Here is a 26,924-nt window from a genome sequence, read left to right as displayed (position 1 = left end):
AGAATCATTCAACTCTCCCAACACATTTATTCCTTGCACCCTTCCATCCGCCACAATCTCAACCACCCATTCCTCCTCGACATTTAACAATCTTTCAAAATACTCTGCCCATCTCTTTCTTACTGCATCCATCTCAATTAACATCCTTCAATCCTCTGCTTTTACTCGTTCTTCCTTCCCAGACTCTCCCTTTCGCACCCTTTTCACCTCCTTCCAAAACATTTTCTTACTCTGTTGAAAATTCTCTGTCAGCCGCCTACCCCACCTCTCATCTGCTGCCACTTTAGCATCACGCACAGCCCTTCTTGCCCTATTCCTCTTTTCCTTATACCTTTCATATGACATCTCATCCTTCCTCTGCAGCCACACTTCATATCCACGTCTCTTCTCAGCCACAGCCATACTTACTTCCTCGCACCACCATTCACTTCCTTTTCTTACACCACCACCCACACGTCTCACACCACACACCTCTTCTGCATGCCCCACCACAGCACTCTTAAATAACTGCCATTCCTCCTCCACACTGCCATTTTCCCGATCTTTCACTGCGTTCCACTCATCTTTCAATTTCTCCTGATACTCTATCTTTTTCTCTCTTTTATCCAACTCACTCACTTTCAAAACCTCCCTGCCACACCTAACCCTCCTAACTCTTACCCATCTCTTACCTACTCTTAACTTTCCCTCCACCAGGTAGTGGTCAGACATACCTCCACCCTCCCCTCTCAGAACTCTCACATCCAACAATCTTCCTATTACATTCTTAGACACAAACACATAGTCCATCAAAGCTCTATCAACAACCCTTCCACCCTCCTGTCTCACCCATGTATACTTATAAATATCTTTCTTCTCAAACAGCGTATTTCCAATCACCATCTCTCGCTCAACACACATCGCTATCATTCGCTCCCCATTTTCATTTCTTCCAGGCACACCATGCATACCAACTACGCCTTCAACTGCTACATTTCCCACTCTAGCATTCAGATCTCCCATCATTACCACATTCACATTCGCTCCAAAACTCTGCAGACACTCATCAACATCATTCCAGAAAGACTCCCTCTCTTCTTTATCCCTTTCACTTCCGGGCCCATATGCACTCACAAACACCCACAACTCACGTTCAAATTTCACTTTCACCCACATCAGTCTCGATGACACCTCCTTCCATTCAATCACACACTGCTGTACTTCCGGACTCACTAACAAGGCCACACCTTCTCTTGCCCTTCCTCTATCAACACCTGACAATCTTCCATTCACACTTCCAAACATAGACTCACCCTTCCCTTTCATCTTCGTTTCACTCAAAGCTAACACATCCAACTTTCTTCTCACAAACATTCTCCCAATCTCCTCCCTTTTAGTCTCAATCGTACTACATCCATGCACATTCATAGATCCAATCTTCAGGGTACGGGGATAACTTCATCCCCCATCCCTTTCTCTGGCCTGTCTCTTTTTAGGAACTAAAAAACAGAGGAAGGGGTCCATAGTCCCCTCACCCCGCCCCTTTTAGTCGCCTTTTACGACACCCAGGGAATACGGTGGCAGTATTCATCCTAACACAACCTGGCCGCAGAGTAGTAGTACCACCCCATAGTGCGGCCAGATTGTGTCCCCCCCGACACAGTACGCACAGATAGATAAATAAATTGATAGACAAACTGATATTATAAATGGCTGACATGAATCAAAATGAAAGGGGGTTAGATTCTTCAAAGTACTTTGTGAACAGCGTCGAATCTCAGTTTCCCCCCTCCAGGGGGGACGACTTGAACTCGTAATGATATTTGCACGGATTATTTGGATTTAAGTCCAAGAGAGGGCGAGGATTTAATGCTAATGTGATACCACATTACATGGGCCAGAGGAAATAGAGGGACTGTGGGCACGATGTATCGTATGAAATGTTCACAGTGGTATCAATGCCCATCCCCTCTCGTTCCTTTGCCATTTGATCCTCCCGTCCCTACCCCCTTTGGATTATTTTCGTAACGTTTTTTACACTTTTTTGCGCTCTTTTTCGCATAATTATTTAATGTGACAAATAATTTATTAACCTTTCAGTAATATCTAAGATTACAATTATAAATAAGTGTATGTTTATCTATCAATCTATCTATCTACTTACCTGTCTGTGTGTCTGTCTATCTGTCTGTCTATCCATTTATCTATCTATATATGTAACTATGTATTTTTTAAAAATAGAAATGTGCATTCTTGATGTACATTGGTAACAATGAAAAGCATCACTGATGTTAAGCTCTATTGTACCGTGAGGGTAAATATCTACGGCTATTTACTATAAACTTGCTGCCACCCAGGCCATCCAGGGCACCACCCTTTGGAGGAGGGGGAGGGGGTCATCCATTTAGAGCTTCATCTTCTTCTCCTTCGGCTTCTACTGCATTGAAATTTTAACTCTCCACACTCAACATTTGCAGCTATACATTACTTGGAAACAGAACCGCGCATGCGTATACCTGCAGTCATGGTGAGCTTGACATTCGTGCTTTACAGATAAAGGCAGCTGCATGCTTGATGGCAAGACTGCTTTCTTCCCAAAGCACATTGTCACTGCCCTACCCCCGATTATAGCGAGTCTTATGGTGGGTTTCTTATACTCTGGTACATACGTAGTTTCTCAGTGAGCTAAGAAACTGAGAAGAAGAAGGAAATTGACAGAATATAGTGTTTTCTCAACTTTTTCATCTACCATAACTCGCATGTGCATGGCTCTGTTGACTTAATTTTTGCCAGAAAACACAAAATTGCGTGGCTAGTATGAATACCAACTCAAAATTCGCTAATCTTCTTTCTAAGCTGTGATTTTGACTTGCTGTTTTTGCCGTTTCCTGCCCATCACTACTAATAGCACTATCGTGTTGCTAATATCTAATTAAAACAATCGTAATGAAATCAACCTCACTGTATAACACAGACCGTCGTGACTGATGACAGGTAGGGTTGAACATAATTATATTAATATTATAATATCCTATAATTGCCTGGCCTCACTGAATTGTTCTCAAGTCTCCCGTCTTAAATTAGAAATAAAATGCAGCATGAATATTTGTCCTAGCAACGTATAAATGTTTGCTTTATTTCCCGACTTGAGCCCTGTTTCCAGGTCAGTCTTGAGCTGTGGTGTAACATATTGTCAAGTAATGTTTCTTGAGACGGATCTGAGTAAGTTTTCAATTCAGAATTAACACAATCTCAAGTTCGTCCTAAATCTCGTCCCAGAATTTGTGTATTCCCTCCTCGAATTTGCCATCGATCAGATTTCGCCTCCACTTTCAATGTTTAGGGACTAGTGTTTCAGCTATAATTGGTTAACCAACTGGTAATACTCCTATAGATAAAATGAAACCCTATGAAATAAATTTTTACCTATTAATCAAACTACTGCAAGTTAAGAAAACCATAGCGGGTGTTATTTAATTAATCACTCTAATGACTGACCAGCCCTTGCAGCAAGAAACTAATTTGAAAGCTGACTCCTCGTGTTCATGCCCGCCATTTGAATATCATCAAAAGATATAATTTCTCTCCCTTATTGACCTAACACTAAGAAGATTTACGGCCACGCCTGGATCTCTTCTGTTGTTTTGAAGAACTCTGCTTTTGTGCTGACACCCTGCCGAGGCAAAGTCTTCTCGCCATGTCTCTCAACGAGCATATTTCCTTCTTGCTGAAATTCTGTTCTTAGCCAGCCTGTCCTAATGAAGTTTCACCACTCCCAGCACCCTAACTCTTGCGTGGCTGCTTTAGTCTCTTATAACTTTAAGATCTTTTGGTCTGTCCTCTGCAGAATGGTGCTGAAGCACCTTTCCTCTCATAAGCTTTGCGACCATAAGAATGAATCTGTTAAAAACGCCCCAGAGAAGATCATCTTACATTCCTTTATGATTGCTCCTCATTCTGCTTTCAGGATTTTGATGAAATCTTTACCACTGAAAGAGAAATCTCAACTGCTTTCTACAAAGTCTGACACAAATCTTTCACTTCCAAACAGCCCTCATGTGGTTTCTATCACTCTTTTTGCGCCTCCATCCCATATTTCCTCCCCGGCCTGTCCATAGTTGCATTATTGATGGACGAAGCTTTTCTAAAATAGTCAGTAATGTTCTTTTGGGCTTTGTCCTTTCACCAAATCTCTTCCCCCTCATGTCCATCAACGACGAGAACTGTACTGTACATCTAGCCCTGTTCACTCATACTTTAGACTGATTGAAATGTATATATATATATATATATATATATATATATATATATATATATATATATATATATATATATATATATATATATATATATATATATATATATATATATATATATATATATATATATATATATATATATATATATATATATATATATATATATATATATATATATATATATATATATATATATATATATATATATATATATATATATATATATATATATATATATATATATATATATATATATTGCCAGACGCCTCAATCCCGTTTGGGGTGGCCACAAACAAATCGCCTCCAAGTCGCCCTGTCTCCCGCCATTTCACTGCCCTGCTCCCGACTCACACCCCCTTTCTCATATACCTCTCCACCCCATCCCTCCATATATATATATATATATATATATATATATATATATATATATATATATATATATATATATATATATATATATATATATATATATATATATATATATATATATATATGTATGTATTTCAATCAGTCTAAAGTATGAGTGAACAGGGTTTCAGGACCGGAATAGTTTGTGTAGTTCAGATAATATCCATTCCTAGATCTTTAGAGGAAAAATTTCTAGAGAAGGGAAAGAAACTGCATGCGACCTTCATGGATTTGGAGAAAGCATATGACAGGGTGGATAGACAGGGAATATGGAATGAATTAAGAATATATGGTGTAAATGGGAAGTTCCTTAATGCCGTGAAGAGTATGCATGGGGGTAGTAAGGCTGCAGTGCGTGTGGACAGTGAACTGAGTGAATTTTTATATTTGAAGGTTGGATTGAAACAGGGATGTGTCATGTCTCAATGGTTGTTCAGTCAGGCTATGCATAGGGTTATAAAAGAGAGACAAGGTAGGGCAGTGGATGTTGGAAAGGCCCTGACGAGAGAGAGCAATGTTTGGAAACTCTCTGTACTATTGTTTGCAGATGATACTTTGTCGTTATGTGAAGAAGAAGGGGAGCTGCAAGGCTTGTTGAATGATTTGGGAAAATGTGCAAAAAACGGAATCTAAAGGAAAATGTAGAGAGGAGTAAAGTCACGGTCTTCGACAGAAATGAAGTCACTGAATGTACAGCAAGATTGGATGAGGAAGAAATGGAAAATGTGAGTGTGTTTAAGTATTTTGGTAGTGTGATGTGTAAGGATGGAGGGTTCGAGAGTGAAGTGCTTGAAAAAGTACAACAAGGAAGAAACGTTGCTGGTTTTTTGAAAGCAGTGATAAGAAAGAACGAAGTGAGCATGAAAGTAAAAAGTTGCTGCATGACAGTACTGTGATATTAACACTAACGTATCGAAGTGAAACTTGGAGTCACAAGTCAAGAGTGAGGGCAGTGAAGATGAGCTATTTGAGAGGAGCATGTGGAGTCACATGGAGAGACAGACTGACATATGAGGAAGTGATGGAGCGTTGTGGTGTGGATATGGATTTAATAGAAGACGTTAGGAGAAATACATTGAGGTGGTTTGGCCATATGGAGAGGAATGAGAGCTGAAGACTGACGAGGAGAGTGTATGTGAGTGAGGTGGAAGGGGGGAGAAGGATGGGGAGGCCAAGGATGAGATGGAGTAATGGAGTAGAAAGGTATGTGAGAGAGGGGGCTGTGAGCTGAGAGCAGGACAGTGAAATGGTGGGGGATAGGGCGACATGGAGGAGATTTGTTTGTGGCTACCCCTTACGGGATTAAGGTGTCTGGCAATAGATATATAGATAGATGGCATTCCTCACCTCCGTAGAGAATACACCTGTCATGCGTGTGTTTGGGTGGAAGAGTCACAACATACACCACTTCTGAATAATTGAGAGTCCAAGATTATGTCTTGTTAACTCTCGTCCTTTCAGTTACTCCTCTCAGAATCTCTCCGCTGTAGTGCTGCATCTCTCTCTCTCTCTCTCTCTCTCTACTTTCTGGTCACTGTTCTTACAAATTTTTGGTTGCAGTCTGCCCCCCCTAACAGCAGACAAGCAGCACCCTTCTTGTTCCAGACTCTTATCCGTTTTCTGTCCAGGTATTTAATGTAACTTTGGTTAGGTACCCCTAGTCTTTGACGTATGTGGCTGGCCAACTCTGGGACTCTTCCTCTGTCTGTCTCTCCCACGGCCGTGATGTTTATTATACTCAACTGTACTGACTTTATAATCATAATATAGCGAATGCCACTCAAAGCCAGTGGAAAATCTTTGACCAAATGCAATCTTTTAAGAAAAGCAGGTGTACATAAAAGAAATCTGTGCTGAAATATCCAAGTGTTTGCTTCTTGTCTACAGCATTTTTTCTTCTCTTTCACCGCCCGGGGATTTTAAAGATTATGATTCAAGTGCTTTAAGGGGAAGGCATATTCAACATCCTGAATTTCTAATCAACCATCAAGTACAGTAATGCTCAGGTAACAGTAAACTTTCCCAGATCTGAGCTGCAGACAGGGATATTTTTTGGATACACAGAAACCCTGGCGCAGTTTGTTTTCGTGCATTTAAATATACACGAGTTTCCATATGACAATAACGGATGTGTTTAGGATGACTGATTCTAAACACCAGTTTTTTCAAACTTTCTAACCAAACACAAAATTTTTCCTGAATCAAAGATTATTCTACAGCAAATGATGCAAGCCTGCAGTCGATGAAAAACTAATCCACAGGATAGGTGTGATAATTTCTCCACTGTTCAGTAGCTGCAGCTCGTGATGTCTCCGGAACGTTGGTACTAATGCCCGTGGATCTTTATGTGACACCATGGTAACTGTATGCTGTTACTTCAACTGGCATAATGTAAGCATTTTACAATCTAATACCAAGGGGAAACAATATGGCTTGGCCTGATACAAACCACATTGTATTCAAGTTTCACCATCATGATAGTAATTTTTTACGAGTATATACAATATTTTCATTCATTCATTCATTCATTCATTGCCAGACGCCATGTATCCCAAACGAGGTGGCCAAGGGCTTAGAGTTTATTGTTTTACAGGGAGGGGCACTAATCCTCCACCAACCCCACTTGACACGTAGATACAATATAAGACTATGAATTACTGGTAGGTGCGCATTTAACAATGTGGTCTGTCATACAGAGAATAAAATAATTATAATACGCAGTACCCCGTGAATACATTATTTACCTCTAGAGTATCTGGCAGCCTTTTCACTATCATGATATTTAAAACATTATTTTATGCTGTGTGAGAAGGAACCTTCAGATTTGCGGGACTTAAAAACAAGGAGACTACCACATTTCCACTTTTTTTTTTTTTTTTTTTTTTTGCTATGAGAAGACGTCTGGAAATGAAAGAGTGAGTGCTGTTCACAAGACGTCTTAAGAAATTGCATACACTCCCCTATTCTGTTATTTCATCACCCCATCTTGAATAACTCGTTATCTGTGACTCACTAAGTTTTGAAGCATGTCATGACGCAGTGTTGACTCTTCGTTATCATCGGACGTTACCGTCAAGTCCACGCCATTTACCAAGCGAACGTCCTAGGCGATACATGGATTTCTTTCATCCTTCACACTGAAGGCTACGGTACCTAAAAGTAAACTGAATAACAAGGATTACTGTGCATACCAATACTTACAATACACGCAATAGTAATAGAATGTTGAACGCACAGTGCACACTCGCTTTTATGATGGGTGTACATTTCTACTGGGGGAGCACGAGGCTGTTTAAGGCAACATTATACATGGCCCAGAAGTTGTTCAGATTTCGTTACAATTGCAGATTTGTTCATATGTGTTTAATTTAACATTTCAAGGGATATTAATTTCATTTAACACCTCCTTGGACAGGACAACTCTGTTATCAGTTCCTACAGACACCTAACGTTTGTACTCGTATGAGGGTGAGTCACAGGAACCTGAGCGTTAATATTGTCGCCAATAACCTTCTCATAATCCAGACACTAAAGTAATGAAAATTTTACTGCTAATGCCACGTGAGCGTGATTCTAATCGAGGTAATACCACATCGTTTTCCTTATATCTGGCTATCAATCTATCTATCTATCTATCTAAATACCGAATATATATATATATATATATATATATATATATATATATATATATATATATATATAATATATATATATATATATTGTTACATAGCCTATGATTTCATCATCCTTTGTGCAATTCTAACGTACAGTATGCTGCATGCTTGATCACGAGCATGTTCTACCTCACTCCCCCAGTCCTCCCTTATAGTAGAGTAAGTCGTTCTTTCTGTTGTTCAGAGCAGGAGTGTCAACTTTTTGTCCCCTCTGGCTTCATTTGCGCGTCCTTCTTACAAGTTGTATCAAGCTCTGCCGGCCCCTATATAATGAGCTCAGTCTCTGCATTATTGCCACTTACATCCACTCCTCATTTTGTTCACATCTCTGTCCCCCCTGTACAGTTGTTATTATTGTAAGTGCTCAGGAAGTCTCCAACGATCTAGCAGCTGTGTAATTTGAGTATAACTGTTATTGCATTTTTTCTTGTACTGTGTAGCGTGAAGTGTTAATTCTTAGGCCTAGTAAGGTTTTTGTGATTCATGTGTTTTGGGTGTCAGCCCTTATTAACAATATTTTGTATCTGTAATAATATATCTTGCATTCACTGAGTATTATCTGGTATTGTCATTTTATCAGGGCTGACTTAGATAAATTTACTCTTGCTAATTTCGTGTTAATAGAGGCTATTGCAGTTAACCATATATTTAACCTGTTTTTTGCCATTACATTATCCTTATGTGTCCTGAATGCTTTGTTGTTAGTTTGAGCATTAAACTTTAACTTGTAATTTTACCTAACTCTTTTGTTTTGAACCTGGAACTTTACGGGACAGTAGTGATTTTTAGTATTCTCACTTAAAGTGTACATTATCTTTCTCTGTTCCGTAACATAAATTTGGCGACCTCTTATCAGGATATTCAGGATATTATCATAAGGATATTGCTTGATATTTTGCGACTGTGACTTATTCATGATGTCTTCGTACTACACTTGATGAAGCCAAAGATTTTTTGTCAAATGTGCAAACAATGTGTGATGTAGAAAACAGAACAAAGAATGAACTTAAGCTTGTTGCTCAACAATTGGGAATTGCTGTTCGCTCTCATCATTCTAAAGACCAAATTGTTGGCATGATTAATAAAAGCTTGTTTAATGTAACTCCTCCAAATGAGCAAACGCAGATTGAAATAGCTAACTTACAGCTAGCTCTGCAGGAGGCTCGTGTTAAGGAAGCTGAGTTTCAGGCTCGTGCTAAGGAGACTGAGTCTCAGGCTAAGGAGGCGGAGTCTCAGGCTCGTATTCAGGAGGCTGAATTTCAGGCAAATGCTCGAATTCAGAAGGCACAGGCACAGGCTCAGGCAGAAATTGAACTAGCTAGGATTCAGGCAGACCATGAGTATCGCATGAAACAAGGTGGCACTGGATCATCTAGCTCTGATGATTTTCATGTGGCTAAAAATGTTAAACTTGTCCCTCCTTTTAATGAATCTGATTTAACAAAGTATTTTCAGTTGTTTGAGAGGGTAGCTACAGGTTTTAATTGGCCCAAAAAGTATTGGCCAGTACTCCTTCAAACTGTTTTCACCGATAAAGCTCAAGTAACTTATGCATCTTTGCCTCATGATCAATGTGATAATTATGATGTAGTTAAGAGCTTGATTCTTAAGGCCTATGAGCTTGTTCCTGAAGCCTATAGAGTAAAATTTAGGACAACTTATAAGCAAGATAAGCAATCCCATGTTGAGTATGCAAAAATCAAAGAAGATCTGTTAGAGCAGTGGTTAAATTCTAAGAATGTGGATTCTGATTTTGACAAATTTAAGAAGATGATTTTGCTGGAGGACTTCAAAAGGTGTATTTATAAAGATGTAAGCCTATATCTTGATGAAAAAAGAATAGATAATTTGTCTGATGCTGCAGTTTTAGCTGATGAATATGTTCTCACTCACAAGAGATATTCTAAAGAAAAATGGAAAGCTGAGAGTAAGTATGTTGCCTCTACTCAGAGTACAGGTAACAGGAAAGAGAATAAAGATGATGTTTCTCAGGAAGTAAATACCAGCTTCACCTCTAGATTTCAGAAAAGTAAATGTACTTATTTTAGTAAGCTTGGTCATACTACGGAGAAATGTTTCAGGAGACAGCGTGATGTGAACAAAAAGGACTCTTTAAATATTCAGTCAATTGGTCTAGTGTCCAACCTTGAGAGTTCCCAGCATTCTTTAACTGAGTTAACTGAACCTGCTTTGAGGGGTAAATTAAATTCTCATGATGGAGCTCCTCTTTTGAGCAGTAACGTGGGTGACACTCTCAAGAGTTCATGTGCTAATTTCCTGTCTGAAGGTTTTGTCAGTCCTCTGGACAGTAATGACAGGAAATCAGTTAAAATATATCGTGATACAGGTGCTTGCCAATCCCTTATGCTGACCAGTGTTCTAGGCTCTAATGTTAATTCCTCTGATGAAACTGTAATCTTACAAGGTGTAGGGAATAATTACTTCTCTGTCCCTCTGTGCAGAGTGAATTTAGAGTCTGGTTTTGTTAATGGTTCTGTTATGGTTGGGTTGGTTGAGACACTCCCAATGTCAGGTGTAACTTTCTTACTTGGAAATGATATTGGTGGAAGTCAAGTGTGTCCAGCTCCTCAGTTGTCTAGTGAGCCAGTGGCTGCGGCCCAGGATTGTGGTGTCCCTGATGTGTTCTCTGCATGTGCTGTCACTAGGGCTAAGTCTAAAGTTACTGGTGAATTAGAGGATAATGATGATGATGATGTTATCCTAGCTGACACTTTTCTTGCTAATTTGGACCACTCACCAGATGAGGCAGCAACCCGTAGTGTTGATAATTTGTCTCGTCAAGAGTTGGTTGACTTGCAGGTTGCTGACCCTGAGTTGAAAGGTCTAGCTAACTCTGCTTGCAGTGAGGAAGAGTCAGCTGGTGCTTCTACTTGTTATTATATAAAGTCAAGAGTACTTATGAGGAAGTGGAGACCCCCAACAGCATCAGCCGACTGTGAGTGGGAGGTTGTACATCAAGTTGTCATCCCTCGTGTTTGTAGGCAGGATATCATTAGAGTGGCTCATGATTCCAGTTTGGCAGGACACCTTGGAGTGAGGAAGACTGTGGCACGCATTTTGAAACACTTCTACTGGCCAGGTATCTTCAGGGATGTTTCCTGGTATTGTAAGTCTTGTCACACCTGTCAAGTTGTGGGGAAGTGTAATCAGACCGAAAAGGTTGCACCTCTAGTTCCCATTCCTCCTTTTGAGGCGCCTTTCACCCGTGTGTTGGTGGATATTGTGGGCCCTCTTCCTAAGACTTCTTCAGGATTTTCTTATGTGTTGACCCTGATTGATATGGCTACTCGTTATCCTGAAGCCATTCCACTTAGAAATATCTCAGCAAAGAACGTGGTTAAGGAAATGCTAGGGTTCTTCACAAAGTTTGGTCTGCCCAAGGAGGTACAGTCAGACCGGGGAAGTAATTTCATGTCAAATGTTTTCAAGCAGTCTCTGAAAGAGTTGGGAATCACCCAGATCACATCTTCAGCTTACCATCCCCAGACCCAAGGAGCGTTGGAGAGATATCATCAAACACTCAAATCGATGCTCAAGAAATACTGTTTGGAACATCAGAAAGACTGGGATAAAGGTCTTCCATTCGTTGTATTTGCCGCAAGAGAATCTCCAAATGGATCACTGGGCTTCTCACCTTTTGAACTACTGTATGGCCATGAAGTAAGAGGACCCGTTAAGCTACTCAAGGAATGCTAGCTGTCGGAGGAAGATGACGTCAACCTGCTGGAGTATGTGATGAAGTTCAAAGCTTGCTCAGGAGAAGATGAAGACTTGGTATGATAAGAAGTCCAGGTTACACCACTTTCAGCCAGGAGATCAGGTTTTGATTCTGCTACTGGTGCATGGGCAACCTCTTCAAGCCAAGTTTAGTGGTCCTTATTTCGTGGAGAAGAAACTCAGTGATGTCAACTATGCCATCGCCACACCAGATCGTAGAAAAAACAAGCAACTTTGCCACATCAACATGCTAAAGTTATATCACAGGCGAGACGAAAATAACCCAGTCTGCACTGTAGCTGTTCCACCCGAGTCTGCAAATGAAGTTCTCCCATGCAGCATGAGCCTGAGTGATAGTTTGAGGAAGAATCCTGATATCATGAATGATCTCCAGACTAAGCTTTCTCATCTACCTCCCGAGGAAAGGCAGGAGTTTTCGGCATTACCGCAGGAGTACCCGCAAGTGTTCCATGCTACTCCAGGAAGAACCACTGTGTTGATGCATGATGTCGATGTTGGAGACACAAAGCCAATTAAATTGCCTCCTTACCGTGTGAACCCAGTGAAAGTTCCTCTCATCCAGAAGGAGCTTGGCTACCTGTTGGACCACAAGATGATTGAGCCCTGTCAGAGTGAGTGGAGTTCTCCTGTCACTCTAGTCCCTAAGCCAGGTGGGTCACGGCGGCTTTGCATCGGCTACAGACGTGTTAATCAGATAACCAAAACAGACACTTACCCTCTCCCTCGAGTGGAAGATTGCATAGACAAGATCGGAAAGGCTAAGTACATAAGTAAGTTTGATTTGTTAAAGGGATACTGGCAAGTACCTATGACTGAACGTGCTAGGGAGATCTCATGTTTTGTAACACTAGGAAAAACTTTTGCATGTTCTGTAATGCCATATGGTATGAAGAATGCACTAGCCACATTTCAGAAGCTCATGAATGTTGTAACAGAGGGTTTGGCAGGGTGTGTTGTTTATATTGATGATGTATTAATCTTCAGTGACAACTGGAAAGATCACCTATGCCATGTCAGTAAATTTCTTGAGCGTTTGGTTCAGGCTAATCTTGTAGCTAATTTATCAAAGTGTGAGTTTGGTCAAGCTAAAGTTCAGTACATTGGGTACGTAATTGGTGATGGACATGTTGCACCACCAGGAGCTAAGGTTCAGGTTATAAGTGATCTTCCCAGTCCTAAAAGTAGGAAAGAGCTACAAAGATTTTTGGGAATGGTAGGTTATTACAGGAGATTTGTTCTTAACTTCTCAATTCTTGTATCACCACTTACAGACCTACTGAAAAAGGGAGTTAAATTTGTCTGGACCAATAACTGTGAATCCTCTTTCAGCAAACTTAAAGCTATCCTATTAAGTCAGCCAGTGCTCGCTACTCCAAATTTTGCTAAGCCTTTTATGATGGCTGTTGATGCAAGTGATACAGGAGCTGGGGCTGTTTTGCTGCAAGAGGATGCTCAGGGTATTGAACACCCTGTATCTTATTACAGTAAGAAGTTCACTCCACCTCAAAAGAACTACTCAACTATTGAGAAAGAGCTTTTGGCCTTGATTTTGGGTTTACAGCATTTTTCATTTTATTTGTGTTCCGGTTTTGACCCCATAGTCATTTATACCGATCATAACCCACTGAAATTCCTTAGTAAGTTTAAAGATAAAAATCAGAGATTGACAAGATGGAGTCTACTTCTTCAGGAGTATTCATTAGATATACAACATGTCAAGGGGAAAGAAAATGTTATTGCAGATTGCTTATCTAGACTTTAGACAGATTGTTTTAGAGTAATAAGAAATATCCTTTGTAAATTTCTTTTTTTCTTTGTGGGGAGGTGTTACATAGCCTATGATTTCATCATCCTTTGTGTAATTCTAACGTACAGTATGCTGCATGTTTGATCACGAGCGTGTTCTACCTCACTCCCCGTCCTCCCTTTTAGTAGAGTAAGTCGTTCTTTCTGTTGTTCAGAGCAGGAGTATTAACTCTTTGTCCCCTCTGGCTTCATTTGCACGTCCTTCTTACAAGTTGTATCAAGCTCTGCCGGCCCCTATATAATGAGCTCAGTCTCTGCATTATTGCCACTTACATCTACTCCTCATTTTGTTCACATCTCTGTCCTCCCCTGTACAGTTGTTATTATTGTGAGTGCTCAGGAAGTCTCCAACCATCTAGCAGCTGTGTAATTTGAGTATAACTGTTATTACATTCTTTCTTCTACTGTGTAGCGTAAGGTGTTAATTCTTGGGCCTAGTAAGGTTTTTGTGACTCATGTGTTTTGGGTGTCAGCCCTAATTAATAATATTTTGTATCTGTAATAATATATCTTGCATTCACTGAGTATTATCTGGTATTTTCATTTTATCAGGGCTGACTTAGATAAATTTACTCTTGCTAATTTCGTGTTAATAGAGGCTATTGCAGTTAACCATATATTTAACCTGTTTTTGCCATTACATTATCCTTATGAGTCCTGAATGTTTTGTTGTTAGTTTGAGCATTAAACTTTAACTTGTAATTTTACCTAACTCTTTTGTTTTGAACCTGGAACTTTACGGGACAGTAGTGATTTTTAGTATTCTCACTTAAAGTGTACATTATCTTTCTCTGTTCCGTAACAATATATATATATATATATATATATATATATATATATATATATATATATATATATATATATATATCCTCAATAATACATATAATACATCACTTATTGCTGACATTTCCTTCTGTAACATCACGTGTAACGTACTGAAACAGCGTATTTATGGAGTGTGCCATGTGACGGAAAAAATGTAAAATTTCTACGACAAAAATAGTCATTTATTTACTTATTTTTCTACCACTCGTTATGAACATAGTTCATTTCCTATATCAGTACGTGTCTTTGGTCGTATAACTATAACAAACAAGAATAGCTTCGTAGCTAGCGTCAGGGACTGCTGTCACTCGCCACTGTCTACAGCTGGGTCTTTACACATATTTACGGAACCTTCCGAAGCGTTCGCGTGTCTTCTGTGTGAGGAAAGGCAGAATTGGGTGGGGAAATTCAAGGCAGTCAGGGAGAGGCACGTTAGGGTATGGACAGACAACCTTAGCAGGGAAAGGCATACCGGTATTAGAGAAGGATCAAGGGTAGGGAAAGGCAGAGTTGAACAGACAGATGCAAGGTTGGGTAAGCATGTACAAAGGAGTACAGAAGAAAGCAAACAGCTACAGATCTTATGGTCCTTTCGAGGCTGCCTGTTACAGAGTAGACTGTGACCATGAGATCTAATTCTACATGCTGAAGGATAAGGGTAGTAAAGCGAGAAGGCTCCGCTGCCTCCAAACCCTCCAGTTGAAACTGGCAGGAAAAAGTGAGAAAAACCATCACACAGCATGGAAGAACTGACATGGAAATTTCATAGCAAAGACTGAGAAGGAAACATTACATTCAATAATACACTATCTATAAGCTACAAATCTGAATAACCTGAAAGATAAAGTAGCAAAGTAAAATGAATTATAAAATAATATATAGCTATGGCACAACATTATGTATGGGTACGTTGAGTTTACGGGGCTTCTGAAGACACAGCGTGGAAATTGCACAGTGCGGATGTCCACGTGGTGGAAAGGTGGGGCAGGGTAGGGTATGTAAGGCAGGATAGAATAGGGGAAGGTTGGGTACGGTAGGGAGATGCTGGGAAGGGTAAGGAGATGCAGGAAACGGTAGGAAGATGCAGGGTTTGGCACAAAAAGCTAAGGCATGACAGGGAAAGGCAGGGAAGGATAGGGAAAGGCAGGATATAATAGGGTGATGCAGGGATGGGTAAGAGGATGCCGGTAGGGAAAGGCGAAACATAGTAGGGTAGGGAATGGTAGGATAGTAATGCGTAGGGAATGGCAGGATAGAGTAAGGAGATGCAGGGATTGGTAGGGAAAAGCAAAGTATGGCAGGGAAAGGCAAGGTAGAATAGGGAAATGTAGGGTAGGTTACGGACAGGCACAATAGGGTAGGGAAAGGCTGGGTAGAGTAGGAAGATGAAGGGTTGGAAAGGGAAAGGCACAGGTGAATAGAGATATGCAGGGCTGGGTAGGGGGATGCAGTAAGAAATGGAAAAGCTTGGCAGGGAAAGACATGGAAGGGTTGGGAAAGGTAGGGACAAGAAAGGGAAATGAGGGTAGGCTAAGGAAAGGCAAGGAAGAGTAGGGAGATACAAGATAAGGTAGAGAGATGCCAGGCTGAGTAGAAAAAGAGAAAGCTCGGCAAAGAAAGGCAGGGTAGAATAAGGTGATGCAGGGAAGGCTATGGAAAGGCAGAGTAAGGTAGGGAAAGGCGGGGTAGAGTAGGGAGATACAGGGTAGAGAAGGGAAAGGCAGGGACAAATCGGGATAGGCAGCTTTGTGTAAGGAGGTGTTGGTAGGGAAAGGAAAAATTTGTCAAGGAAAGGCAGGGAAAAGTTAGAAAAGGTAGGGTATGGTAGAGAAAGGCAGGGTAGGGCAGGGAAAGGCAGGGTACAGTAAAGAAATGCATGCAAGAGAATGTTAAGGTACAAAATATACCTCTGAATAAACGGTACTACAACGTGTATGGAGCATAATATATGTCTACCATATATATATATATATATATATATATATATATATATATATATATATATATATATATCCTTATTGCTTACAGTTTTAACTAGACATTTGAATATTTCTGCATCATTATATTTCCTTCATTCTTAAAAAAATATCTCTGGTAACCAGGATCTGTGTTTGTAGGATGAACAAAAAAACATGGATAAAATTTGCGCTCTTCATTCCTTATTCTTCTAGGGAAAATAAGTCAGTTGCGCCGGGAATGTAGCAGTTAATGTGTCTGCGAATCCAGCCCATGCTCTTTTTCCAGCAGCATGAACCCTATGAAAGTCGATTTTATTCTTCCGGCATCTTGATTTATCTGTAACGAAGCAGATTTAGTTGCCTTATGCGATGTCTCTTAGGGACTAAACGTCATTTAACGAGAGAGAGGGAGAGAGAGAGAGACCCGAGACGCAATAATAGGCTTTAAGCATCCCCGTGCACAGTTCTAAGTGATATTATTCTTCAGTAGTTAACATTTGATATAGAAATGTTTTATACTGGATCAAAGTAACTTATAAAGCTGGTCCCTCAACTATTTATAAATACTGTAGGCCACTTTGTGTATCTGTGGTGTAAGTTCGTCTAACCTACCTGGTAATCTAATTTTGCTGTTTAATGGAACATAATACGAAAAATAAGTAAATCCTTTATTCAAATGGCAATAATATACACGAGAATTCTTTTATACTACATAAGGTAACGAAAGGGAACAATTTCAGATCCGGTTTTCGGTTTCAAATTCAGCTACCCCCCCCCCTTCACTTGACTAATACTGTGAACAGACCACTCACCTCCGTCTGTGTAGACAATAGTCTGCGCAGCAAATTTTTGTGCTCATGTGCAAGAAACGGCAACTTTTTGCCTGATGTTCATGAATGACGGTTAATGCTGGAGATGTTTTAATTTCTGTTGGAATTTTTTTCATTCTTGACAATATTTGGTCCCGGATTAACTGTACTATTAGGTTTGGAGGAGCATTGAATGTATGGCCAAGAGCTGAGTGAAGAACAGTGTAACTTGATTTCTAGAGTTGATATCAACCCCACATTTCCATCTCATGGCAATACGTTTAGACATACCGCTCCTGAAAGACGTCTGTATCCTGCAAACATCCGTATATCTTACACTCACTGATGACAAAATATATGGATTCGCAGTACAGGCAGTATTCGCAGTCACAGAGGAGGCTTCGTTCAAACATTTTACATACAACAGCATTTTATCCTCTTGTACAGTACTGGATTTAACTGCATAGAGAATATAAAAGAAGTTATGAAGATGTAACGTGCATCATAAAAAGCAAAGAAAAACATGAAACAAAGCTTGTAGTGCCAACAAGAATGGAGCCCTACGTCTTTACCATAGCTAAGAGAAATGCTTTTGAAATGCCTTTTGCCATAGCCATTTTCATCACAGGTTCTCGAGCTTTCCCCAGTACAAGGACGACCAATCTGCAATGATACTGAACCGGCCAAGTATAGCTCTAATCAGAACCATATTTACAATGCTTAATCAAGTAGCTGCAACGCAGTTAGTCAGCTTAGAAGTTAGCATCTTCATCTGCTTCAACAAATGGTTTATCGCTACAGCAAGTGAAGACGAAAGTAAGTCACTATTGGAAGTAAGTTTGTTTTAAAATAGGTACAGACTTCAACCTAAACCTACGAAAACCATACGTACTCCATACCAGTAGCTGTGGCAGCATGAGTGTTGATCGATAGTATCAACGCTACAGCTTCCCACATAAAAGAGAGAGAGAGAGAGAGAGAGAGAGAGAGAGAGAGAGAGAGAGAGAGAGAGAGAGAGAGAGAGAAACTAGTACGTTACTTCCTAACCGCTTTATCAACACGAATCTACTAGCCTGAACAGTAATCGACCTACGATAACCAGAACAAAATGCAAAATAGTTCACGAGCTTTTGGAGTAAGCAAAGATTGCTTAAACACTCCCCCTCTCCACGTGTAGGCAAATCGATGGCGAAACAAGCCTTTTTAATACAAGAAGCCTCTCTTTGGCCTAAATGTATATGATATATAAAGATAGATAGATAGATAGATAGACAGATAGATACACACACACACACACACACACACACACACACACACGCACATATGTACGCAAATTAGTATAAAAGGTAACACCCAATATCATATTACCCCTTAGAATTGTTCGGACCCAAGGTTGGGGTATCGTAGTCCAAAACATTAAGATTACGACACTGGATTGTGCCCCTGGTAACGTTTTATATTTTTTCAGAAAAATCTAGGACTAAAAGTACAGCGCGCTAAGACAAAGTCGTCTCCATCCCGAGAACTCAAATTTTAGGAAATGCAGTACTGAAGGATTACCGAGATATCGAATACAGTTTTCTTATCAGTGTTTCCACATTTAGCCTGGTCAGTGAAAAAAAAAAAAAAAAAAAATGCTACCCTAGATATTGACTCATCATAATCACCTGGTTTGCAATTCCTTAGCTTAGCAGGGACTTTCCTATTTTTGCAATATATTTTCCGAAGCTCAGTGGTAAAATAAGACAATCATACGGTTTATATTTTTCCATACCATTTCTTCCTAACACTGTAATCACTCTAGAACCAATCTCTTGTTACAGCACAGCGTTCAAGATAGAGATCTCTTTCTAAAGGACGAAATGTGTCCACCCGACAAATATAATACACTTTGCTAGGGGACAGTGATTGCAGTTGTATATTTCAAGAGTAAAAGTTTGTAACTCAGGCAGACTCTTTTCTTGTTTCGCAAACCATTTTCCATTGTAGTGTTTCCAATCTTCACCTCGAAGCCTCTCAAATATCGGGCTTCAGCAGCGTGTGTGTGTGTCCGTCCTCTCCTGGTACTGCAGCCCTAGAACACTGTGGTCCCGGTAACAAATATTCGAGATCCTATTCACCGAATGAAGCCATCCATACATCATCTCAAACCAAAAGCTTTCGATGTCCAACATACAATATGGAAAAAAAAAAATGGCCGTGATTTGAACAAATTATTTTCACATCCATCTGCATTCACAACTAATATGGCTGCCGCTACTGATGCGTTGGTTCAGTCAGTATATGAAAAAAGGCCTTTTGATGGTCAGCTAATGGGAAATGCCTGGTTTTGTTACAGAAAGACCAGCACGAAGTTCCTCGTCAAGTGAATTCAAATATGATCCTTTTTCTTCTTTACACTGTACGTGTTAATGCTGAAAGCTTAATTATCACCGATACTCGTATGCTGTTTCAAACACAACAGCACGTCAATAGCACACTCAGGGATGGCTGCGTACTTTCATATTTTCAGCACTACCCCAATATATGCCTAAATGTACCTCATTGAATTAGGTCAGGTTACGGCCACTCTTGATATCCACAAATTCCCTTCGTCCCTCCACGGAGAGACAGCAGACTGATGCTTCAGCAGTTGACGAGATAGGATGATGAACCCAGACACACTGTTCTGTATAACGCAGGAGTTTTCTACTATGAAATCCCTTCTAAGGGAACACCACAATGCAAGGGAAACCTCTCATATAACAGGAGTAGCACTAAACATAGCAGCAGACAATGTTTCTACACGTGCAATCGTCAAACGGGCCACGACGCTTCACACTGAATGACTTGAGCAAGCAGCTCCAAAAGTTTTAACCATGTCTGAGTGAGACTTCTTGGTGACTGTTTCGGAAGTAGCCTACTCGTATTACAGGAATATATGGAAATAATAGTAAAGTCTAATATATCCGTGTATCTTTTTTCCAATATTAACTTACACTTATTTTTATTTATATAATATCTATTTCTCGTCAACAATTGTTTAAAGTGGTGAAGGGTAATATGCCACGACACACAAAGCGGTACACTCTTTGCAGAACGCTGGAATAGCGGATGCCTTTGTGCAGCAAGGTTTGAAAGTAATTGTAGGGGAGAAAACAGTGTTTGTTGAGACAAAAGATGTCTCACAGTATCATGTGTTGGTGAACTATGACTGGTAATCGTGGAAGAATTTTTATATCTTGGTGCGCTGACAGAAAACAAAGATTTCTGAAAGGAAGAATATGGGAGTCTAGTTGTAATGATAGAAATTTTTATCCCACCAGTTGTCACCAGTGTAAAGCTGTTAATGTGTTATCCCACCGGTATTCACCAGTGTAATGGTAAGAATTTTTACTATCCCCACCGTTATTCTTCGATCAGTGTAATGACGGATATTTATATTCTTACCTGTTGTTGGCACTGATCAACTCATCCATGGATAATACAAATGGTACTCAACTTAGTATAGTAGAAGGTAAATATTTAAAAGAAAGAATTGTGGTAGCGTTTGTAGTTTTTGGCCGAGCTTGGATTTAGTCAGTACCACAGGTGGTCGTCGTTCCCTCAGCGAAGGAATCTTGAATTGGAAGGGGAGTGAATTTGGCTTGAGGACATAATTTCCTTGATTAGGTACACTAATAAAGAAAAGAAAATGATATATACTTCACTTTAATAATTCTATGCTAATTTCCACAAACATTTTTAATTACATGACCCTTTTTAGTATGAGAGAAGATTGTACATGTTACCAAGGTTTTGGATGATCATTCCTCTAACATTATTACCAGGCGAAACAATTTGATACATACACGCGATGTATGGAGTTGTTGTACTTTACTTTCTTTTTGTCAGTTACTCTTGGGCTGAACAATAGCCTCAAGACAGGGACCTTTTACGAGCATGGGTTACCTGTTCGGGCTGGCATAGCCTCGAACCAATAAGAATGATTACTCGTGTTCATTTTCATCCATATAATATATTCTCCTCATGTAATTTTCTAGAATCCAATATCAATTCAGTACTATTTACAGTTCATAATCATCATTGCTATATAGTCACTAGAAATACATAATCACTCGGGCTTGTCTAGCCTCGAGGAATAATTCAGAAAAGAAATATAATCACTAAGAATACGTAATCACTCGGGCTTATTTAGCCTCGAGGTTCATTTCAAAATTACATCATTGTTCACAGTCACTAAGTTCCCTTCCACGCTCCTAACTTCCTTAGTTACAAGAAAGAAAACGGTTAATGGTTTGAATTACGCTCTTCCGTTACCAGATTACATCACTTTCAAATTTCTATTTCTTATTTACAAAATAAAATTCACTTGATAGATCAATAATACTAATACATTTGGTTTATATAGTAATTCATGGGTAGTGTAATGTGTGTATGCTCGAGTCTTTGGACATTACTATGGGAAAAACGTTGTGCTCACACTGACGTCGCCGGCGTCTGTGGACTGAACAAACGTCCATTAGATACGACGTCTGGGGCTCGAGTCTCACTACGTTAAACTCTCAACAATATTACTTCATATAATCCATAACAAGTAAGGATTAAACAAAGAAAAAGAGGGGGAGGAAGAAGAAATGTGGACGACTCACCTGAACAAATGTCCATTAGATACGACGTCTGGGGCTCGAGTGACTACGTTGGGAAGCCACTGCTTAGTCAAAGGAGATGGTGTTTTTTTAAATATGGTGGGTTTCAATTCTCTTTACAATTTATTTAGCAGTGTACCCATGACGCCAAGATTTTTTATTGAATTGGGGAAAATTTGGGTTTTATTCCTTACTCAATTTAGATACTGATTCTATCACTATCTCAATTTGAATCTGAGAGCAGCTCATGCCATCTAGTGACGGCCAAGATAAACGGGACCTTTAAATCCTCACAAATGACATTATTTAGGCCTTTTGGACTGCTAATCTTACATATTTGGGTTCTAGCAGCTTCATTAGCAAACATTTCACAACTAGGTTACGGAAAGAATTGTATATTCATCATTATTCTGTTTAAGGTTTAAACTCGGCGCCCAACAACGACAAGAAAAGTTGCGCACATGTTATTCGTTACTCTACGAGGCGGGGAATTCCCATAGCTCAACATCCACAATTACATCACCCACTGCATAGATACAGAGATACATACATATAAAAATAAAGTTAACCCTACATTAATCATTAACATATGAATTACTACTTAGGGTAGGAACTTATAAACTAATATTCAGGTTACACCCTAACTTAAAATTACAGTACTTCTAAACACATACATGAATATCAAATGTGTGGCACTACATAGTAGTCCAGCAGTGTTGCTACTGCTATGAAGGTCTTGGTACGCAAGAGAGATCTGTGTGCAAAGACTGCAGGAAAGCGAGTAATTGATTGCATTAATGGGTGGACTGAAGATTAGAAATGACTTGAATATCAAATACAAGGAGTAAGAACAGTACAAATGGGAGTACTATTATTGCACGTGGATTTTGAATGCTGGAAAAACGGAAATTGCAGAGATGTGGAATAGAGAAGTACAGTGATCAAAAGGTAGAAGATGGTGTGTAGGGATGGTTAGTGGGTTGGGAAATGACATGCCTGCAAAATGACCGAAACATCTTTGTGAGTATAAATCGTTTATTGGGAATCCACTTTTCGCTGTCTCGAGCTTTGGCAAGTCACTGAAACATGCGACAAAAGCATTCCAATGGTCATTTTATCCAATTTCAGCAGAGAGTATTTTCCGGCTTCCATTTCTGGATCGCTCCCACCTCATACATAACAGGGAAATAAGGTTATAATTATGTCAAGAAGGACTGAGGTTAGTTGACACTTCCCTGCTGTCTGTGGCAGTTTAAGGTGAAAAATGAAGAATTTATGTTTGGGATAGATAGTAAAATGAAGTACGCAACGAAAAGCATGGAAAGGAAGGATACTTTCTGACGTTCGATGAGGAATAAGACATGGCCACAATCATATAACTGGAAACAGATTGACGGAAAACTCATGCTCCTATTTGTGCATGGCGATTTAGTGAGTTAAAGGTAATGTTCACAGTAAAAACAGGAAAGAACTGAGCGCCATGGTCGTTACTCCCCTCTCGATTAGCAATTGTTGATGGGGAAACCAAGCGTTACCATACTGTCATGTTTACATAATAACAAGTAAGGAAATTTCCTGTACTAAGTGCATATATATTTCAGAATGCCAAGGGTAGAAATTGCTCCAAAGCAATGAGAAACAGAGGTTTGGGAAGCTGGGAAACTCCTGCGTTATCCAGAACAGTGTGTCTGGGTTCTTCATCCTATCTCGTCAGCTGCTGAAGCATCAGTCTTCTATCTCTCCGTGGAGGCACGAAGGGAACTTGTGGATATCAAGAGTGGCCGTAACCTCAGACCTAGTTCAGTGAGATACATTTATGCATATATTGGGGTAGAGCTGAAAATATGAAAGTACCCAGCCATCCCCGAGTGTGCTATTGACGTGCTGTTGTCATTTGCAACAGCATACGAGTATCAGTGATAATTAAGCTTTCAACATTAACACGTACCGTGTAAAGAAGAAAAAGGATCATATCTGAATTCACTTGACGAGGAACTTCTTGTGGGTCTTTCTGTAACGAACCAGGCATTAAGAACCTGTTTTTCTAAAAGCATGCACAAGTGAGTGTATCACATATTAATTTTCTGAGGAAAGCACTTTTATTTATATTTAGTTGAGTTTCAGTGAAAAACTTTATTGTAAGCCCTTGAAATATAAATGTTGTTATACATGTTTAGTGAATAACTTAATCGGTAAAACTGCCTGAGGAAAAACTTTTTTTTTTTTTTTTTTTGAAAATTATCCCGTGTGTTGTGAGGAAATGCTCATAGGTGTTTGTGTTCAAAATAATGTTTATTCCATTATTTTGTAAATTTCTTGAATACCAAAGACATTCAGTACGTTACATTAAATTCTTGGCATAGTACCCTTAGTAATTGTTGTTAGTTTCATCATTTGTCAACAAATGTAAATAGCATTATGCAATTCTGACACATATGACAAATATTTATTAAGTGTGCCACAAAACTTCAACAAAACGAATAATGCGCCGTGAAGTAAAAATGATTGTGGAGAACCGCACTAGTCAACAAAGAATAGTTCATTATTAGACAGTAGCATATCAGCATCTGTCCACATCAGATCTGATGTGCTTCATTTCTTACAATTAAACACCCGTCTCACTCCAGTCTCAGCAACTCATCCTTTGATCCACTGCGTAATCCCATCGATATAAATAATGAATAATCACTGATGCGTTAGACACCGTTGCAACATTCCAGTACTGGCAATAATCCTCGTATATTTTTGTACACATACTCTGCTACCATCATAATACGTTTTATATCGTTCAGTAGTTTACCATTTAAACCATAATTAACTAGAATGCACTCAGAGAACGCCTACCCCAACCAATGCCCATAAAATATATGATATACTGACATGAATCCTCACTTCTTTCAGACAAATACGTCTACAGGCAAACATAGCTAATTAATTTTACTGTCTTACTCTGCCCTGTAAGCAATATCAGGGAACGCATACCTCCCCCAACGCCAATAAAATTTATTTTTTCTTGCATCAAGGTCCGATCAGCCTCAAAATCAAAATTACTCTTCCTTGACCCAATGCCCACCTACTCACCAGGTTTTATTGAAATTCGATGAAAACATTTAGAGATATCTTGTTCACAAATAGATCAAGAGACACAGGTGAATACATAACCTCCGTCCAGCTTAGTTGGCGAAATAAAAAATGCGGTCGTCCATCATTCCTTCCTGTCATCTCTACCATACTCTATTCCTAGATCCATATGTGCCATAAACCTTGCAGTCATTCATTCTTGGTTTCTCTGCTATCATCCTTACTGCAATATATGATCTTATCTCCTACCTCTGCCAGAAATTCTCAAGTAATTATTCACCACATTATGACATATGTCTCACTTTAGCTCTTACTGTTCTCTCACATACCTCATTAGGCTTAACACTCAGTATACTTGAAAGATACCTTTACAGTTATTCTTATCTTTATTTCTACAGAAGGGCTGTTACAGACTTCTTCCACCGCTCAGGCTTGTTTCATCCTTACCTAAATATCTGTTAATGGCGTTTTGAATGTGCCTTATTCTCTTACATGCAAACTGCATGGATATCAATGTTTTGTTTATTAATGTAAACAACAGGCGGGGAAATAAAGGCACTGATCTTGTTATTCAGTGCAGTGTTATTGGCGCGTTATTACCTTGATCCACTCCAGCACCACAAATTGCCTCGTGATGGAAATAAAACATAGCATCTGTTTTCCCTGTAACTATTTGCGTTGGGTTGAAATGAGACCTTTGTATCAGCAACAGTGTTGGGATATTACCCGGCGCCGCACTGTGTGTACCGCTCCAAAAAAGATTTCTACACAGTAGCTGTGTTTGTGTCTATAAACCTGAAATATTTCCACTGTCCAACAGATTCATACAATGTCCATGACAAGCATAGGAAAAATGGAACAAAATTTTCCTTTAAACTGCAGGGCATCAAGAAGTGACACATATAACTTAATCGATTACACACACACACACACACACACACACACACACACACACACACACACACACACACACCTTACTTATTCAATATGCTCTCCTTGCTATGGATTTACATTTCCAAATAATCGCTGAGCAACTTGACACTTAAAATGAACAAGCCAGATAAAGCCGTCACGATAAATTACAGTACGTTGTTTCTGCAGTTAGGTTTAACAGCCACTTCCATTTCTTCATTTGAGCCACAGTGATGCCCACTCAGATCATTGTTAAGAATTGGAAAAATATGGACTTTACATGGTTGTAAATTAGGACTGAGCGGTAAGTGTGCCAGGACCGTAATGCATAGAACTCGTTGCTGCTTGTGACGTGCGAGGCTTTGCGTCGAAAACACGATTACAAAGGATACACGGACACAAAACCAGTGTTGCACTGCAGCGCAGTAACGCAAAGTGATAATCAGGACTTGGCTTTAATATAGATAGGGGAAAGCAACACACTGTTATTCTGTTTATTTTACACTGTCATCCTCCTCTACTGGGGAAAAACGAAAACGATATCCACTCCAGTAGTAACAAATTTGTCTAGAAACTTAATAATATAGAGGGGGGGAGGTCCATTTCTGTCTTTATTTAATATACCTTATTTGCATTAGCATCTATATCATTATCAGTTCCTAATTCGTTCACTACAGAACTGGTTTCTTCTCGGAAAGAGAATGATAGCCAGAATTAACCCTTCCCAATGCTGGTGAAGTTTCATTGAACTTTGAGTGTCTGTAGGAAGAGTGATACGTATGGAAGTGAAAGTGATGTAGCGACTATGTGTACGTGTGTCTGAGTC

This window comes from Coenobita brevimanus, chromosome 70, assembly GCF_032717465.1.
Source record: "Coenobita brevimanus isolate Jiangsu-jjx chromosome 70, ASM3271746v2, whole genome shotgun sequence".
In the NCBI taxonomy this organism is placed as follows: domain Eukaryota; kingdom Metazoa; phylum Arthropoda; class Malacostraca; order Decapoda; family Coenobitidae; genus Coenobita; species Coenobita brevimanus.
The sequence above is the reverse complement of the archived record's forward strand: the minus strand, read 5'-3'. Positions refer to the sequence as shown.